Source organism: Zalophus californianus, chromosome 13 (genome assembly GCF_009762305.2).
Source record: "Zalophus californianus isolate mZalCal1 chromosome 13, mZalCal1.pri.v2, whole genome shotgun sequence".
Taxonomy (NCBI): domain Eukaryota; kingdom Metazoa; phylum Chordata; class Mammalia; order Carnivora; family Otariidae; genus Zalophus; species Zalophus californianus.
The window spans coordinates 62,658,465-62,677,940 of NC_045607.1; the positions used below are offsets into that span (position 1 = coordinate 62,658,465).

The 19,476-nt window shown below is 40.4% G+C and overlaps 1 protein-coding gene across 1 annotated transcript in view; it reads left to right on the forward strand.

Annotated features, from left to right (window-relative positions):
- The window catches only part of GLDC (glycine decarboxylase), a 153,418-nt gene that overhangs the window by 32,203 nt on the left and 101,739 nt on the right, over positions 1-19,476 (forward strand). Inside the window, exons 4-5 of the mRNA XM_027616322.1 lie at positions 5,252-5,386; positions 8,522-8,655. The gene's annotated coding sequence lies outside the window, so the exon portion shown is untranslated. The remainder of the gene's footprint in view (positions 1-5,251; positions 5,387-8,521; positions 8,656-19,476) is intronic.

Consider the following 19,476-nt stretch of genomic DNA (forward strand, 5'->3'; position numbering starts at 1 on the left):
AGAACGAAATCTTGCCATTTTCAATGACATTGATGGAGCTAGAGAATATAATGATAAATGTAATAAGTCAGCCAGGGAAAGACAAACACCATATGGTTTCATTCATATGTGGAATTCATGAAACAAAACAAATGAGCAAAGGAAAAAAAGGGGGTGGGAGAGAGACAAACCAAGAAACAGATTCTTAACTACAGAGTCTGATGATTACCAAAGGGTGGTGGGTGGGGGATGGGTGAAATAGGTGATGGGGATTAAGGAGTGCACTTGTGATGAATGCTGGGTGAGGTATAGAATTGAATCACTATGTTGTACACCTGAAACTAATATTACACTGTGTGCTAACTGGAATTAAAAGAAAAAAGGAAAAATGGAGAAAAACAGGGTACTGTCAACAAAAAAAAAATGGCAGGAAGGGCATCAAAGTCTCTCATAAACAGTTTTGGCAAGACCTAATATTATCTGGGACCCTGAGAGAGAAAATGTGGACAAACCCAGTTCAGTCTTGCTGAGCCTATGGAAGGCATTTTGAAGGGAGGGCAGTTTGGTCCCTGAAGGAAGGCTAAGAAGGGCTGGGTGTGTTGCTGAGTGCCCATCCACTAGTAGAGGAATTTCAGGGGTGAATACCCCCTACCTCTAAAGAGTAGGGGTTGGGCCAAAGTTGTCCTCTAGTGCATGCAGTAGGGGGCAACCAGAGGCTCGATGTTGAATTGACCATTGGTTGGTCTCTCACTGACAAACAGACTATGCTAGCTCTAATGGACACTGGAGCTGAGTGCACACTTGTTTACGGAGGCCCCTCAAAATTTCAGGAAGAAATAAAAGCTGTTGGTGATTATAGGGGACAAATTATCAAGGTCATACAGACTCTTCTCTACCTAGATGGGCAGGCTTCCTTCCTACTCTTTTTTAGTATATATTTCCCCCATTCCTGCTGTATTTTGGGGCATAGATATTTTGCAAGATCTAGATCTAACCACAATGATAGACAAATTCAGTTTGCATATTTGAGTAGTGAAACCCATAGTCATGGGTCATGCAAAATGGGAATCTGTACAACTACTATACCCAAAGAGTAATAAATGTGAAACAATGTAAGCTGCTTGAGGGGCATAACAAGATTATGACCACAATAGAGAATTAGGAAAGGTGGAGATAATCAGACCTACCCAAAGCCCATTGAATAGTCTTGTTTGGCCTATAAAGAAACCTAATGGGACCTGGGAATGACAAGATTATAGGGAACTCAATAAAATTAATCTGCCCATCCTAATATGGCCTCATTGTTAGAAAAAATTATGGCATCCTTTAAGACATCTCATTATATACTGGACTTGTCTAACACCTTTTTTAGCATTCCATTAGGACTTGAATCCAAGAGGGCGCCTGGGTGGCTCAGTTGGTTAAGCGACTGCCTTCGGCTCAGGTCATGATCCTGGAGTCCTGGGATCGGGTCCCACATAGGGCTCCCTGCTCTGCGGGGGTTCTGCTTCTCCCTCTGACCCTCTTCCCTCTCATGCTCTCTGTCTCTCATTCTCTCTCAAATAAATAAAATCTTTTAAAAAAAAAAAAAAGGACTTGAATCCAAGACCAGTCCACCTTCACATGGAATGGGAGACAATGGACCTTTCAGGCATTGCCCCAAGAGTATCTCCATAGTCCCACAATTTGTCAAAGGATAGTAGCCAGAGATTTGGAAAAATGGATATTGTCAAAGGAGATGGTGCTTTCTCATTATCTAGATGATGTTAACTTGTGATGGTTTATCCTCCTTGTCTCAGGCAGCCATGTAATTACAGGCATACTTAAAGTCACAAGGATGGGAAGTAAACCAACAAGATCCAAGGGCTAGATCAATCAGTATAGTTCCTGGGCATCATCTGGTTGGGTAAGACAAAAGTGATGCTGGAGGCAGTCATTGATAAAATACAAACCTTCCTAATTCCTAAAATGGTAAAGAGGTTATAGGCTTTTGTTGGTTTACTGTATAACTAGAAACCTTTTATTCCCCATCTAGTACAGATGCCCTGGTTAAGAGGAGAAGGCAATGGGATTGAGGTGCTAACCAACAAGGGGCTTTTTTTTTTTAAGATTTTATTTATTTATTTGACAGAGAGAGACACAGTAGGAGAGGGAACACAAGCAGGGGGAGTGGGAAAGGGAGAAGCAGGCCTCCAGCTGAGCAGGGAGCTTGATGCGGCGCTCGATCCCAGGACCCTGGGATCATGAGCTGAGCCGAAGGCAGACACTTAACCGACTGAGCCACCCAGGTGCCCCAAGAGGCTTTCTTAAAGGCAAAAATGTAGTAAAACAAATACAGGCCCTGGGGATATTAATGCCAGATGTGAGTTGTGAATTAGCTGTAAATTCATATCCAGAAGGGTTTGGCTGGGGCTTATGGCAATGACAGAATGGGAGACAAATCCCATTAGGGTTCTGGTCCCAATTATGGAAGGGAACAGAAACCATGTATATAGTCTCATCGAGAAACAACTATTAGCTGTATATCTACAGCAAGAGAAGGACTGACTGCCTACCTGCCCATTTTGTTACAAACCTCTCTGCTGGTAGGATGGATTAAGGGTATGTTAAGCTAACCTAAGAGTATTTGTACCCAAGTAAGCACCTTATAGATATGACACACTATCTCATAAACTTCACTTGTTAGTAGGGCTGGTCACACACATCGACCCACCCAATTTCCAGAAGTCAAGGACATTATGCCTCCTGTCCCACAAGTAAAGGAAGGGGTAGGCTTGCCTCCAAAGGACACATGGTACACTGATGGCAGTTGTTAGGGAAACCAGCCTGTTTGGCATTCCACTGGCATCAGCCTGGATTCTGATATACTTTGGTTCAAAGAAGAAACTAAACAAAGTAGTGAATGGGCAGAATTGAGAGTGGTATGGATTGTGTTGATGCATGAGCCCATGCCCATCCATTTGGCCACTGACAGCTGGGCAGTGTGGAAAGTGTTAACAACATGGATATTGCATTGGCACAAAGAAGACTGGGTTTTATTAAATAGACCCCTGTGGGGAGCAGAACTATGGAAAGATATTTAGGAAGTATGTACTAAGCCTGATGCAGCCATCCAAGTATGGCCTGTGTCTGCTCACCTCCCATTCACACTACCAGGCAATCATGAGGCAGGCATTCTAGCCCGGGCATAAGACCTTCTGCTAGAGAAAATGTTGACTACATCTGATGCAGCAGAATGGTTCCACTGTGAGTCGGAACACTGAAGTCCCAAAATCACTCAGGAAATAGTAAAAAGATTGCATTTGTCTTTAAAATATTCCAATTGAGAAGCTGCTGACAAGGACTGCCCTCAGTGCCACCTCAGGTGATGGCTGTTGTGCCATATGCTGGGCATATTGGATGGCTACATGCTCTGTTTCTCACTGGGAAATAGACTATAGAGGCCCTTGGCCAGTATCAGAAGGGCACAAACATGCACTAACCTGTGTGGACATGTCCACAGGATTTACACAAGCCTTTGCCCATAAAAGAGCTAATCAGGCTGCAACTATAAAGGGATTAACAAAACTAGAGGGCATGTACAAACACCGACTCAGAGAGGTAGTGACCAAGTGACCTTACCAGCCATGAGGTCCAAGAATGGGCAGAGGCCTGGGATATATTATGGACTTTCTACCTGCCATCCAGTCCCACTGCTGCAGGCCTGATTGAAAGGGTGAATGGACTAATAAAAAACACATTAAAGACTTTGTCACCAGAAGGTTCCCCAAAGGATGATCTCTGAGACTAACACAAATGCATCTTGTTCATGCCCATGCAATGACCTCCCTCAAGGTTACATGTTCTGGGCCTTGTAGAAGTTAATGTATGCTGACCAAAACGTGGGAAAGCTTGTTCTGAACTTCCCTAAACCAGCACACAGAAGGCTCCACTCTCAGATAGTAGATAACTGGTGCCCAGAAAGTGCCACTTAGGTAACTAGTAGGGAGAACTGGTTCACATGTAGGGTCACATTAGATAACTACCCTTTGACCCCCCCCACACACACACCCCTCCCTCTGCACTCTATAAAAGCTGTGGGTTAAGGTCCAAACTAGGCAGAGAATAGCTTTTTAGTGCCTGAACCATTGCCTGCCAAATCTCCCCTCCCTCCCCACCTTCCCTCTCTCCCATCCCAACTGTAAGTTATCATGAATAAAACTCTGTGTTAGTGACATGGAGTGGCTTGGTTCATTCTCAGTCTTAAAGTGCCTTCTCAGTCTGGAGGATACTTTACTGTCCCTCCTCCATCTTCTAACAAAATGGCTGTCTTTTAAATTTCTGTACCACTTTAAAATAAGTTGCAGACATCATAACCTCTCCCTGAATACTTCATACATTTCCTCTAAGTATAACAACATTGTTCTGGGGTTCCTGGGTGGCTCAATTGGTTGAGAACTCTTGATTCCGGCTCAGGTCATGATCTCAGTGTTGTGAGATAGAGCCCTGCCTTGGGCTCCTTGCTCAGCTGGGAGTCTGTTTGAGAGTCTCTCTCCCTCTCCTTCTGCCCCTCCCCCTGCTCAAGTGCAGGTTCTCTCTCTCTAAAAATAAATAAATTTTAAAAATTTAGACATATTTGTTAAGTTCCAATTACTATTGGATTTTTACTAGACTTCAGTTAAACCTATACATTATTTTGTGCAAAAGTGATCATTTTTTTTACTATACTTAGATTTTCCTTACAGAATCCTCTTTGTTTCTGTAAGAGACAATGTTTCTTAGTGAAGCTTTGTTTTTTATAATATAAATTTTGAGTATTTAGGATTGATTATTTCCAAGTGTTATATTATGTTGTTATGAATGCAATTTTTCTCATTCTAAGTAATGATGTAAAGGAAAAACTATTGAAACTCTTTTGTTAGTTCAAATTCATTTCAATTGGTTATTTGTGAACAACTAATTATAAAAGTTAAAATAATGAAACTTGACGCTACCTATCCAATACTTAATGCAGTTTCAAGCTTTAATACAGGGCTATGAATTCCAAAATAATGTTAAATAAACATGTTAATTGTGGGCATCCTTGCTTGTTTCTAGATTTCTCTTACAATTATTTATGATGTTATCTCTTAATTTATGATGTTGACTCTTAGTCACAAATTCTTATGCACTCCACTCCATTGAAGACACCTTTCTTGGTCAAAATACCCCTTTATTTAACTGATTAGCTTACAGCTATTTTTACATCCCAGTTATGAATAAAGACTTCACTGAACATATATATGTTTCATAGGAATCCTCAATATATATCATATTTACACATCATCTACAGCTGAACTGAAGGAAGCAACTACACAAAAGAGCACTAACTTGGATCAACTTTGAGATATTTTCTTCCAACCATAAGAATGTGACAATCTCTACTGAGGTGAGATAGTTGTAAATGAAAACTATATGCATATTCCTGAGAAACTCTTGTCACATAACTCTACAGTAAAGTTTGGTTACTTTCTTTCTTCCAGATTCCTAGACATGGAAGATCACAAACTAAAGACTGTCAGGGGTTATTAGGGTTCAAACAGTTCATCTGTATGGTTTGTTTGGGATTTTAAAAACCTATGCAGAAACTATCAGCTATAAGGAATTACTCCCTAAGTCATGGCTTTAATGAGCTTCAGATGTGCTGGCTTGACATGAAAGAGTGCAATCCATCAGGGGTCAATCAGGAAAACAGAAATCACTCTGGGCATTTCAGGCAGAGGGTTAATATTAAGAATCAAGTGTTTACAACACTGAAAGTCAGAGGGAAGCTGCCACTGGCTTCCAGGTTTGTGTTGCTGTGGTCCTTAAAAGCAGTGAGTAGTGGCTGTCACAGGGGAAATTACAGGATCTAGCCACCAATCATCATTGCTGTTTTGTTGCATAGAGACAAGTGACTAACAGTGGAATAAATACCTGTGGTCATTACAACACTTCCCATCTACTTCATACCACGTACCTGTCCACTGCTGCCAGAGGAAGAAAGAAATGACTTTTGCCCCTCTTCTGCCTAACAAGCATTGTATGAGTGTATTTGTGGCTGACTGTAAATTGCATCCAGGATCCTGGAGAAAATGGGGTCGGAGAAATACAGTTCCAGGACTCTCCAGCATTTGTGATATAGAGAAGAGAATAGAGGGAGTGGGAATGCATTTTGGATGAAGAAAAAAGCAATCTATTTCTTTGGCTACTCAGCAACCATGCAGAGCTTTCTATCTATATTCAAGCTTACAAATAACAGCAACAAAAATAGCCTGATTCCTCCTAATGCAATGCAACAATTTCTTATACAAAGGAAAGCATACCCACCTTTTCCTCTGGAAGGGGACAGCCAAAGTCTTATCAATCATTATATTTATGAATGATATTTCTAGTTCAGTCATAATCTCCCTTTGATATTCTATACACAGTGGATAATTTATAATGTTAACTGCCACCAACACAACTTACATAAAGTAATAAAAAGGGGAAAGGGAGAAAAGATTGATAAAGTATATATATATATAACAGAACATGGAAAAACATGTGCCTCTTTTTGAATGGCAAGGGGTTTAAGGTGCACAAAACTGTCTTTTACTTTGAAGTGGATAGCTCAACATGACTAAGACCGCTGGAGTTCTAGGAACTTTACTGAGGTAGTGGATTCCTGAATCTTAATGAGGTTTATCTTCCACTCTGGTATGTGTCTTACCAAGGACAAATTTGCTGCATTCTGCTCACAAGGTCCTTCAAGCATCATGTCCTTCAGGAGAACAAGACAGTCCAAGGTCCTGGCAGATTAGAGCATGACAGAAAGTTGAAAAGTTGATACAGCCCTGTGGTAAGATAGCAGGTACACAGCTTCTGTTGACAGGTGAAATTAAGTGCTTCTGGTGGTCTTTACCAATTAGTATAGAGGAAAAATAGTTTTCCCAGATTAACAGCCACATACCAGTTGCAAGGGACGATGTTAATCGGTTCTAGTAATCAGTAGGAACAGCTCCAATTAGAATTACTACTTGCATAAATTTTCATAATCCATTATCAATCTAAAATTATGTCTTCTATACAGATCAAACAGAAGTGTTAAAAGAGTTATGAACCAGACTTCTGCTTCTGGAAAAATGGAGTACTAATTATAACTAATTATAACTCAAATCCCTGGTTGAAATACATAAGGCACCTATCAGAAGAATCTGAAAGGTGGAGGAAAGGAGGTGGCGTAGGCACTTTAGGACTTGAAAAATGACCTAGCAGTGAGATTCCTGAGGTTTTTATTTTGCCTCATGTGTATCCAGGCTTCAGTGCAAGAGAAATCTGCCCTCACTAGCCAAAAGAATGAGAAAAGAGTGACTCTACAGGATAAAACCTGTTTGACTGTACCTGTCCTACTTCAGGTAGAAACCATGAAAAAAGCCACACCCATCCCCCTCAGAGCTGAGTCTGGCCAAGACTGTGGAATGGAGCCTTGCTGGCCATCCCTGCCCTACACTAACAGAGGCAACAGTCCTCTAACCAAGCTCTGTAGAAACCATGGGATGGGACAGTTTTGACCATCACTGCATTAAGAATGCCAGTCTCTAGTTGGGAATTAGAAAAGGGAACTTTTTGAATGGCAAGGGGTTTAAATCTGTGTATGAAGTCCTGAGCAGACCTTGGAGTGGACCATGCATGAAACTGACCATAATCAACACAGCACACAGAACTGTGTGGACTACTGCCCAGGTTTTAAATTGTTCTGGGAAGCACCCAACTGGGGCAGACCAGAATAGCACTGCAAAGGCTTTGAAAACTAATTGACATTTGAAATACAGCCCACAAAAGTGGGCCAGGACATGCACTCCAAACCTAAACAGTTTGACTGCCTTATAAAATGGAAGATTTATTTTTATTTTTTTTCAAATGGAAGATTTAAATAGGAACCATAGTCTCATAATATTCAAAATGTCTTGGATAAAATGCAAAATTACTCATCATACCAAGAATGAGGAAAATCCTTAACTTGATGATAAATATAAAGAGGAATTGAATAGAAATTTTAGAACTGAAAAATACAATAAATAAATAATATAAAAAGTAAATCGATGGCTGGACTTTACACAGGATGGAAAGACAGAGGAAAGAATCAGTGGACTTGAAGGTAGAGCAGTAAAGGTTACCCAATCTGAACAACAAAGAGTAAATAGAAGGAAGAAAATGAACTAAGCTTTAGAAACATATGAAAGTACAACAAAAAGTCTAGCATTCATGTTATTGAAGTCCCAGAGGAGAGGAGAAAAAGAGAAAAGGGCTGAAGAAAAAAAAATAATGTCTGAAAATTTCCTAAATTTGGTAAAAAATACAAACCTACATCTTTAAGAGGCTGAATGCTATGGACTGAATTCTGCTCCTCATCCCAAATTCATGTATTGAAGTCCTAACCCTGATGTTATTGTATTTGGGGATAGGGGCATAAGGGTGGGAGAACTAACCCAATAGGATTGGTGGCCTTATAACAAGAGGAAGATTTCTTTCTTTTTCTGTCTTTCTTTCTCTCCCCCCCCAGCCCCAGCACCTGCCTCTCTTTTCTTGTACACACCCAAGGAAAGGCCATGTGGGGACCTAGCAGGAAGGCATCATCTGCAAGCAGGAAGAGAGCTCTCACTAGGAACTGAATTGGACTTTCTAGCCTTCAGAACTGTAAGACATAAATTTCTATTGTTTCTACCCACTCTATGGTATTTCATTATGGCAGCCCAAGTTGACTAAGACACTGAGAAAACCTCAAATAAGATAGCCACTCTCCCCCAAAAAGATAAACCCCAAAAAATTTATACCAAGACATATCATAGTCAAACTGCTAAATACTAAAGACAAAGATAAATGCTGAAAGAAGCAAAAAAGAAATGATACCTTATATATAGGAAAAAAGTCTTTGAATGATAACAGATTTATCAGAAACCATGGAGAACAGAAAGAGTGGCACATGTTTTTCAAGTGCTGCAAGAAAAGAAGAGTTGACCCAGAATCCTTTGTCTTGTGAAAGATCTTTCATGAATGAAAGGGAAATGAAGTTATTCCCACAAAAGGAAAACTAAGAATAAGAAGCTAGCCTTTTAAAAAATAACTGAAGGACTTTCCCTAAACCAAAAGAAAATGATTTAACAAAACCCCAAAAACACTCTTGGAACATCAGGAGAAAAGAAAGAACAAAAATATAGGTAATGTCTGCTAGCTATGAATTCTCTCAATTTTTGTCTGAGGAAGTCTTTATTTCTTGTTCACTTTTTTTTTAGTTTCAAGTTTTTATTTAAATTCCAGTTAGTTAACATACATTGTAATATTAGTTTCAGATGTAGAATTTAGTGATTCATCACTTACAACACTGTATCTGTGATGTCATTTGCAAATATCTTCTCCCATTCCATGGGTTGCCTCATAGTTTTGTTGACTGTTTCCTTTGCTGTGCAGAAGCTTTTTATCTTGATGAAGTCCCAAAAGTTCATTTTTGCTTTTGTTTCTCTTGCCTTTAGAGACGTGTCTTGAAAGAGTTTACTGCCTCTGTTCCCCTCTAGAATTTTGATGGATTCCTGTCTCACATTGAGGTCTTTCATCCATTTTGAGTCTATTTTTGTGTATGGTGTAAGGAAATGGTCCAGTTTCATTCTTCTGCATGTGGTTGTCTAATTTTCCCAGCACCACTTATTGAAGAGACTCTCTTTTTTCCATTGGACATTCTTTCCTGCTTTGTTGAAGATTAGTTGACCATAGAGTTGAGGGTCCATTTCTGGGGACTCTATTCTGTTCCATTGGTTTATGTGTCTGTTTTTGTGCTAATACCATACTGTCTTGATGATTATAGCTTTGTAATATAGCTTGAAGTCAGGCATTGTGATGTCCCCAGCTTTGGTTTTCCTTTTCAACATTCCCCTGGTGATTTGGGGTCTCTTCTGGTTCCATACAAATTTTAGGACTCTTTGTTCCAGCTCTGTGAAAAATGTTGATGGTATTTTGATAGGGATTGCATTGAATGTGTAGATTACTCTGGGCAACATAGACATTTTAACAATGTTTATTCTTCCAATCCATGAGCATGAAATGTTTTTCCATCTCTTTGTGTCTTCCTCAATTTCTTTCATAAGTGTTCTGTAGTTTCTAGAGTATAGATCCTTTACCTCTTTGGTTAGGTTTGTTCCTAGGTATCCTACGGTTTTTGGTGCTATTGTAAATGGAATCAATTCCTTAATTTTCTTTCTTCAATCACATTGTTAGTGTATAGAAATGCAACTGATTTTCTGTGCACTGATTTTGTATTCTGTCATGTTGGTGAATTGCTATATGAGTTCTAGTAATTTGGGGGTGGAGTCTTTTGGGTTTTCCACATAAAGTATCATATCATCTGCGAATAGAGAGAGTTTGACTTCTTTGCCAATTTCAATGCCTTTTATTTCTTTTTGTTGTCTGATTGCTAAAGCTAGGACTTCTAGTGCTATGTTGAACAATAGTGATGAGAGTGGGTATCCCTGTCGTGTTCCTGACCATAAGGGATTCCAGTTCTCAGTTTTTCCCTACTAAGAATGATATTCAGGGGGTGCCTGGGTGACTCAGTCATTGAGTGCCTGCCTTCAGCTCAGGTCATGATCCCAGGGTCCTGGGATTGAGTCCCACATCAGGCTCCCTGCTCCTCGAGAAGCCTGCTTCTCCCTCTCCCACTCCCCCTGCTTGTGTTCCCTCTCTAGCTGTGTCTCTCTCTGTCAAATAAATAAATAAAATCTTTAAAAAAAAAGATATTCACTGTGGGCTTTTCATAGATGACTTTTATGATATTGAGGTATGTTCCCTCTCTCCCTATACTTTGAAGAGTTTTAATCAGAAAAGGATGCTGTATTTTGTCAAATGCTTTTTGTGCATCAATTGAGAGGATCATATGCTTCTTGTCTCTTCTTTTGTTAATATGATCTAACACATTGATTGATTTGCAAATGTTGAACCACCCTTGCATCCCAGGAATAAATCCAACCTGCTCAAGGTGAATAATCATTTTAATTTACTGTTGTATCCTCTTGGCTAGGATCTTGGTGAGTATTTTGGCTTCCATGTTCATCAGGGATATTGGTCTTTAGTTCTCCTTTTTCTTTTCTGGTTTTGGGATCAGAGTAATGCTGGCCTCATAGAACAAGTTTGGAAGTTTTCCTTCCATTTCTATTTTTTGAAACAGCTTCAGTAGAATAGGTATTATTTCTTCTTTAAATGTTTGGTAGAATTCCCCCTGGGAAGCCGTCTGGCCCTGAGCTCTTGTTTTTGGGGAGTTTTTTGATTACTGCTTCAATTTCCTTGCTGGTTATTGGTCTGTTCACATCATCTATTTCTTCCTGTTTCAGTTTTGGTAGTTTCCAGGAATGCATCCATTTCTTCCAGATTGCCTTATTTGTTGGCTTATAGCTGCTGGTAATAAGTTCTAACGATTGTCTCTATTTCCTTGGTATTAGTCGTGATCTCTCCCCTTTCATTCATGATTTTATTAATTTGGATCCTTTCTCTTTTCTTTGGATAAGTCTGGCCAGAGGTTTATCTATCTTTTTTTTAAAAAGATTTTATTTATTTATTTGACAGAGAGACACAGCAAGAGAAGGAACACAAGTAGGGGGAGTGGGAGAGGGAGAAAGAGGCTCCCTGCTGAACAGGGAGCCAGATGTGGGACTCAATCCCAGGACCCTGGGATCATGACCTGAGCCGAAGGCAGACGCTTAATGACTGAGCCACCCAGGTGCCCCGAGGTTTATCGATCTTATTAATTCTTTCAAAGAACCAGCTTCTAGGTTCATTGATCTGTTCTACTGTTCTTCTGGTTTCTATTTCATTGATTTCTGCTCTAATCTTTATTATTTCTTTTCTGCTTGGTTTAGGCTTTATTTGCTGTTCTTTCTCCACGTCCTTTAGGTGTAAAGTTAGCTTATGCATTGGGGATTTTTCTAATTTTTGAAAGAGGCCTGGATGGCTATGTACTTCCCTCTTAGGACTGCCTTTGCAGTATCCCATAGGTTTTGGACTGATGTGTGTGTGTGTGTGTGTGTGTGTGTGTGTGTGTGTGTGTGTGTGTTTAAGATTTTATTTATTTGTCAGAGAGAGAGAGAGAGAGCACAAGCAGGGGGAGCTGCAGGCATAGGGAGAAGCGGGCTCCCCACTGAGCAAGGAGCCCGATGTGGGACTCAATCCCAGGACCCTGGGATCATGACCCAAGCTGAAGGCAGACGCTCAATGAACTGAGCCACCCAGCCTTCCCGATATGTTTTCACTCTCACTGGTGTCCATGAATTGCTTAAGTTCTTCTTTAATTTCCTGGTTGACCCAGTCATTCTTTAGCTGGATGTTCTTTAACCTCCAAGTGTTTGTGTTCCTTCCAAATTTCTTCTTGTGATTGAGTTCCAGTTTCAAAGCATTGTTGTCTGAAAATATGCAGGGAATAATCTCAGTGTTTTGGTGTTGGTTGAGACCTGATTTGTGACCCAGTATGTCATCTATTCTGTAGAAAGTTCCATGTGCCCTTGAGAAGAATGAGTATTCTGTTGTTTTAGGATGGAATGTTCTGTATATATCTATGAAGTCCATCTGGTCCAGTGTGTCATTCAAAGCTTTTGTTTCTTTGTTGATCTTCTGCTTAGATGATCTGTCCACTGCTGTTGGGTGGAATGTTGAAGTCTCCTACTATTAATGTTTTATTGTTTAATGTTTAATTTTCTTTATTTTGGTTATTAATTGGTTTATATAATTGGCTGCTCCCATGTTGAGGGCATAGATAATTACAATTGTTAGACCTTCTTGTTGGATTGACCCTTTAAGTATGATATAATGTCCCTCTACATTTCTTACTATGGTCTTTGGTTTAAAATCTAATTTGTCTGGGCGCCTGGGTGGCTCAGTTGGTTAAGCGACTGCCTTCAGCTCAGGTCATGATCCTGGAGTCCTGGGATCGGGTTCCGCATCGGGCTCCCTGCTTGGCGGGGAGTCTGCTTCTCCCTCTGACCCTCTTCCCTCTCATGTTCTCTATCTCTCATTCTCTCTCTCTCAAATAAATAAATAAAATCTTAAAAAAAATAAAATAAAATCTAATTTGTCTGATATGAGGGTTGTTACCCCAGCTTTCTTTTGAGGTCGATTGGCATGGTAAATGGTTCTTCAGCCCCTCACTTTCAATCTGGAGGTGTCTTAAGGTTCAAAATGAGTCTCTTGTAGACAGTATATGGATAAACAAGCTTTTTTATCCAATCTGAAACCCTGTGTCTTTGGATTGGAGCATTCAGCCCATTTACATTCAGAGTAACTATTGAAAGATATGAATTTAGTGCATTGTATTGCCTGTAAAGTCTCTGTTTCTGTAGATTGTCTCTATTACTTTCTGGTCTATATTACTCTTAGGGTCTTTCTTTGCTTACAGAATCCCCCTTAATATTTCTTGCAGGGCTGGCTTGGTGGTCACATATTCTTTCAGTTTCTGCCTGTCCTGGAAGCTCTTTATCTCTCCATCCATTCTGAATGACAGCCTTGCTGGATAAAGTATTCTTGGCTGCATGTTCTTCTCATTTAGTACCCTGAATATGTCTTGCCAGCCCTTTCTGGCTTGCCGGGTTTCTGTGGATACATCTAACGTTATTCTGAGGTTCCTCACTCCAAACGTAAGGAATCTCCTCTCCCTAGCTGCTCTCAGGGTAGCTTCTTTGGCTCTAAGATTTGCAAGCTTCACTATTATATGTCGGGGTGTTGATCTGTCTTTATTGACTTTGGGAGGGGTTCTCTCTGCCTCTTGGACATGAATTCTTGTTTCCTTCCCCAGATTAGGAGAATTCTCAGCTATGATTTGCTCAATATACCTTCTAGCCCCCTCTCTCTCCACCCACTCAGGGGTCCCAATAATTCTGACATTGGAACATTTCATGGCATCATTATTTTCTCCAAGTTTTTTTTTCATGGGCTACTAGCTGCCTATCTCTGTTGTCTCAACTTCCTTCCTATCAGCTTAGCTTCTAGATCACTTATTCTCTCTTCTGCCTCATTGACCCTAGCTGTTAGAGTAACAAGTTTAGACTGCATCTCATTCATAGCATTTTTATGTTCAGCCTGATTGGATCTCATTTCTGCCCTTAGAGATTCTATATTGTCACTTGTGGTTTTTTTCAAGCCTAACTATTAACTTTATGATTGCTATCCTGGATTCTATCTGTGACATCTTATATCCATATCAGTTAGCTCTGTGGCAGAGAACACTGCCTCTGGTTCTTTTTTGTGTGACTTCCTCCTTCTTGTCATTCTGTCCAGAGAATGATGGTTGGGCAAATGAATGGAGTCCAAAATATTAACCACAACCCAAAAAAGATGCACCCTAGCAAAATCCAGAGTGGGTGGAAGCCACCACAGAAAAACAAAGCCAACATGAAACACAAGAATTTAAAAAAGGAGGGGAGCGACTATAATCTTACAGTGTGGACAAAGCAGGGTGTTGTACTTGTTCCTGAGTGAATTTTGGTCTGTGTGTTAGAAGACACTACATCCCAATATTACGAGGAAAGTAAAATTTATATATAGATAGATAGATAAAATTGAATAGAGTGAAAAAAGGACTAAAATGAAGCATGTATCTATAAAAAAAGTTGATGTGAAAAAGTACACGTTAAAAAGTGACTATGAAATATAAGTTGGTATAATAAGCATCTAGTTGAAGTGAGAAAAAGGCAAAAGGAAAAAAAAAAGAGAAAAAGCATAAGAAAAAGAAAAAAAAGAAAATTTTATCTGAAAAATAAATTAGTCATGAGGCAACACCTGGAGCTCAATATACTATTTTCCCCTGGCGTTGGAATTCCACATTCTTGTAGGATCCATAGGCTTGTTATCCACCTGTTCTTCCAGACTGTCTTCTGGGGAAGGGACCTGCTGTGCTGTTTCTCAGGTATCCCTGCCTGGGCGGAGTTGTCCCACCCCCTGTCAGGGGGATGGGCTCTGTGCAAACTGGTCTTCTGTGTGGCTTTTGTTCCCTGAAGGCTTTCCGCACCTCTTCAGAGGATCAGAGCAAAAATGGCTTCAGCAAACCTGTGGCCCAGAGCAGAAAGATCACAGTCTGCCCTCTTTAATAAACCCTCCAGGACAAACATTCTTACATCTCAGGCTGATTTCATGTGTATTTCAAAATGGTTTGATAGATGGGTGCCTGGGTGGCTCAGTTGGTTAAGCGACTGCCTTCAGCTCAGGTCACAATGTTGGAGTTCCAGGATCGAGTCCCGCATTGGGCTCCCTGTTCAGCTGGGAGTCTCTTTCTCCCTCTGACCCTTCCCCCCCTCATGCTCTCTCTCGCTCTTTCATTCTCTCTCTCTCAAATAAATAAATAAATAAAATCTTAAAATAAAACAAAACAAAATGGTTTGATAGATATCCAGCTAAATTCAGGGGACCAGTTGAAATGGGGTCCCTTACTCCTCTACCATCTTGCCTCCCTCTCTCTCTGGCTTTTAAAAAGATTTTATCTTTTGGAGCACCTGGCTGGTTCAATGGGTAGAGCATGTGATTCTTGATCTTGTGGTTGTAAGTCTGAGCCCCACGTTGGGGAACGATTACTCTTTTGTAAAAGATTTTATTTATTTGTTTGTTTGTTTATTTTGGAGAGAGCACACATACAAGTGGGGGGAGGGGCAGAGGGAGAGGCAAAGAATCCAAAGCTGACTCCAGCCTAGAGTGCAGAGCCAGGTGTGAGGCTCAATCTCATGACCCTGAGATCATGACCTGAGCCAAAACCAAGAGTTAGTTGCTTAACCGACTGAGCCACCGAGATGCCCCAAAAACAAAATCTTTAAAAAATATATTTCATTTTTTCCCTTGGTTTTCTGCAGTCTGAATATGATATACCTAAGTGTTGTATTTCTCTTGCTTAGTGTGTTCTCTGATCCTCCTGGATCTGTGATTCGGTGTCTATTTTAATTTTTGAAAGTTTTTGGTTATTAGTACTTCAAAAATTTCCTCTGCTTTCTCTTTTTCCTCCTTCTGGTATTCCAATTATGCACCTTTTGAAATTGTCCCACAGTTCTTGGATGTTCTGATCTGTTTTTGTTTTTGTTTTTGCTTTTTCATTCTGTTTTCTTCTGCATTTCAGTTTGGGAAAGTTCTATTGACTTATGTTTGCATTCACTAATTCTTTCTTCAGCTGTGTCAGGTCTACTCATCATCACTTAGAAGGCATTCTTCATGCCTGTTATGGTGTTTTGATTTCTGTCATTTCCTTTTGATAATTTCTTGGAGTTTCCATCTTTCTGCTTACATTGGCCATCTGTTCTACAACTTGTCTACTTTTTCTGTTAGAGTTTTTAACATGTTAATCATAATTATTTTAAATTCCTTGTCTGATGATTCCTACATCTGTATCATGTGTGAGTTTGGTTCTGATGATTTATTTATCTCTTCAAGCTGCCTTTTTCTTGACTTTCTGCATGTCTTATAATTTTTTATTGAAAGCTGAACATGATGTATTGGGTGATAAGAACTGAGGTAAATAGGGCTTTTAGTGTGAGGATTGCTGGGCTTGGCTAGGGTTGTGTTGTGTTTAATGTTTGCTGTAGCTAGCAGTGACAGAGGCTTCAAATTCCTCTAGTGTCCTTGTTTATCTTTCCCCTGTTGCTTGTGGGATTCCCTAGTACTCTTCCTCAGAGACAACCTGTGTTTTACAGCAATTTTGTTTTATTGGAGCCCTATTTATGTGGTGGTGTGTTGTAGAGGAGAAGTGTTTTGTAATGTTCCAGTTAAATATAGCCCTATATCTTGGGCTGTGAACCTCCAACTGTATCTCCAGTGATATAGCTCCCTCACCCTCACCCCACCTCATACTCCTTTCTTTGGCTGCAGGGTTCTCAATCTATTCCCTTGAAGCACTAAACCCTGTTGACTCCCCCCCCCAACTATGTGAGATAAGAAGACCAGAAGGGGTTGGAGTGGGAGAAATTCCCTTCCTTAGCTTGGATAAACTCTGGAAGTCCTTTTCTTTGGAGAGTAGGTCTTTATTATGAAGAAGGCTCTGGACATATTTCACAGTGATTACTCTTTTCCTTTTTCTAGTGCTGAGGGCAGATATTTCTTGGATTTTTACCCTAACTGTGGTGGGGGTCCTGGAGGTAAAGCCTATGAAAGTGCGGGACCCCACTAAGACTAGTCCCCAGGAGTTTCTCCCTCTCAAGTTAGTCCACAGTCAGCATCCAGTGATTCATCATAATTACCATTACACATTCCTACCAGTTTCTAATTCTAGCAGCTTCTGCTCTAGGCAAGCAGATCTTGGCTATGTCTCTTTGGATGAGGCTGTCTTATCAGATTTCAAGGTGCCATTTTGTCCTGCAATGTCAGTTTCCAGATGTATCCAAAAGTCATTGATTTTTAGTTTATCCAGCTTTTTCTTGTTGTAAGGACAGAAGCAATGACTTTCATGTCCTTACATATTTTAACTGAAAGTAGAAGTCCCAAATCTCCATTTATAATCAAACTTCCATAACATCCCACTGTGATTAGTGGAGCAGAGTAGTTTGTTTTGGATCTGCAGAATTTAGCATTATCTTAGAACCAAGTTCCAGTAACCGCCCAAAGTCTGGGTATTTTCCTTTCCTTGGAGTATCAGTCAGTGTTCTTCAGAGAAACAGAATCAATAGTATATGTGTATATATCAAAAGAGATTTTAAGAAATTGGCTCATGTGATTATAGAGGCTGGCAAGTCCAAAAATCTGCACTAGCATGCTAGCAGGCTGGAGACCCAGAGAAGAGCTAATGCTATATAGTTCAAGTCTAAAGGTTATCAGGGAAGAGCCAATATTACAGTTCAAGTCCAAAGGCTGTCTGCTGCAGAATTTCCCCTTGCTCAGGGGAGATCAGTTTTTTGTTCTATTCAGACCTTCAACTAATTGGATGAGGCCCACCCACTTTTGGAGGAGGTCAATTTGCTTTTCTCAGAGTCCACTGATTCAAATGTTAATTTCAACCAAAAACATTTTCACAGAAACATTGAATAAGGTTTGACCACATATCTGGGCACTGTGGCCTAACCATCACACTTGGTAAATGGCCACAGGTATCTTTAGGGGAGTTTAGGAAGAAGATTTACAGTGTATACGTATAGCAGGGTCATAAGATCTTTTCTCAGGTGTTCTTTCTTAAGATTCCCTTCATTTGGGAGGCCCTGGGTCTATGAACCAGCTAAATTAAGAGAACTAGTTGAGAGGCTGTGTCGCTTTATTTGGGTGACATATCAAGTTTTAGTTTGCTGGATTAAGTAAGATTTTCATAGGTTAATCATTAATTAGTGAGCACCAAAGATCCTTGTGGATCAAGCCCAATTAGTTACCACTCTGACTCTGCTGTCCTTTACAGCAACCTTGCCCCCTTTTCTTTGTTTTACTAGTGTTGCCGCTGGCCCCTACCACTCTGGGACTCTATTATTACCACTGAAAGCAAGAAGCCCATTTCAACGGTGGCATCTTCTACCATTATTACGTGCAGACACAGAAAATACAGAGCTTTTCTTTTCTTTTCTTTTTAAAGATTTTATTTATTTATTTGACAGAGAGACACAGCAAGAGAGGAAACACAAGTAGGGGGAGCGGGAGAGGGAGAAGCAAGCCTCCCGCTGAGCAGGGAGCCTGATGTGGGGCTCCATCCCAGGACCCTGGGATCATGACCTGAGCCGAAGGCAGATGCTTAACCGACTGAGCCACCCAGGTGCCCAAAATACAGAGCTTTTCAAGAATATTACTGCTCCTCTTAGCAATGGATTTCTCAATGTTTAGGTGAAGTGATTGTCCTCTGGGCCTTCCTGAAGGATACAATGAAAGGGTTGAAGAGTACATTGCATATTATGAAACCATACCAACATTCCTATCTCATCAAGCCTTTGGATCCTTTCTTCTCTATTATGCCAAGAAAGTTCTAGTATCATAACCTAATTTAATGAAGGCTATTGTTGAGTCTGGTTCCAGTTAAGCAACTCAGCAAACTCTTAGAGCCATTCCTGACTGATTGAGCTGATAACACTGAATCCACAATCTCTGGTGCTACTAGCTTATCAGTAATTTCAATATTATTTTCCTTGGTCTAGAACCCACTCCTACAGAAATCCTCTAGTGCTGATATATATTAGTGATATCTTGCCATTGTTTCCCTGTGTAGGCTTCTTGTCTGATGTCAGGCATCTTACTCATCTTCCCACAGTATGCTGAGATCTGAGTCTTGTGGATCTAGAGGTAAAAAAGTATTGACATACCTTTGCAAGATTAATGCTTTAGTGAAGCCATTATAAGATCATCAAGCAAGGGATGGTCAGCATTTCAGAGAGGGGATGAGGAACAGCTTCAGCTGTCAGAGAGACTCAGTGAAAGCTGGGGGTTCAAGATAATCAAATTCAGGATGCCTGGGTGGCTCAGTCGTTAAGCGTCTGCCTTCGGCTCAGGTCATGGTCTCAGGGTCCTGGGATCGAGTCCCACATTGGGCTCCCTGCTCCGCGG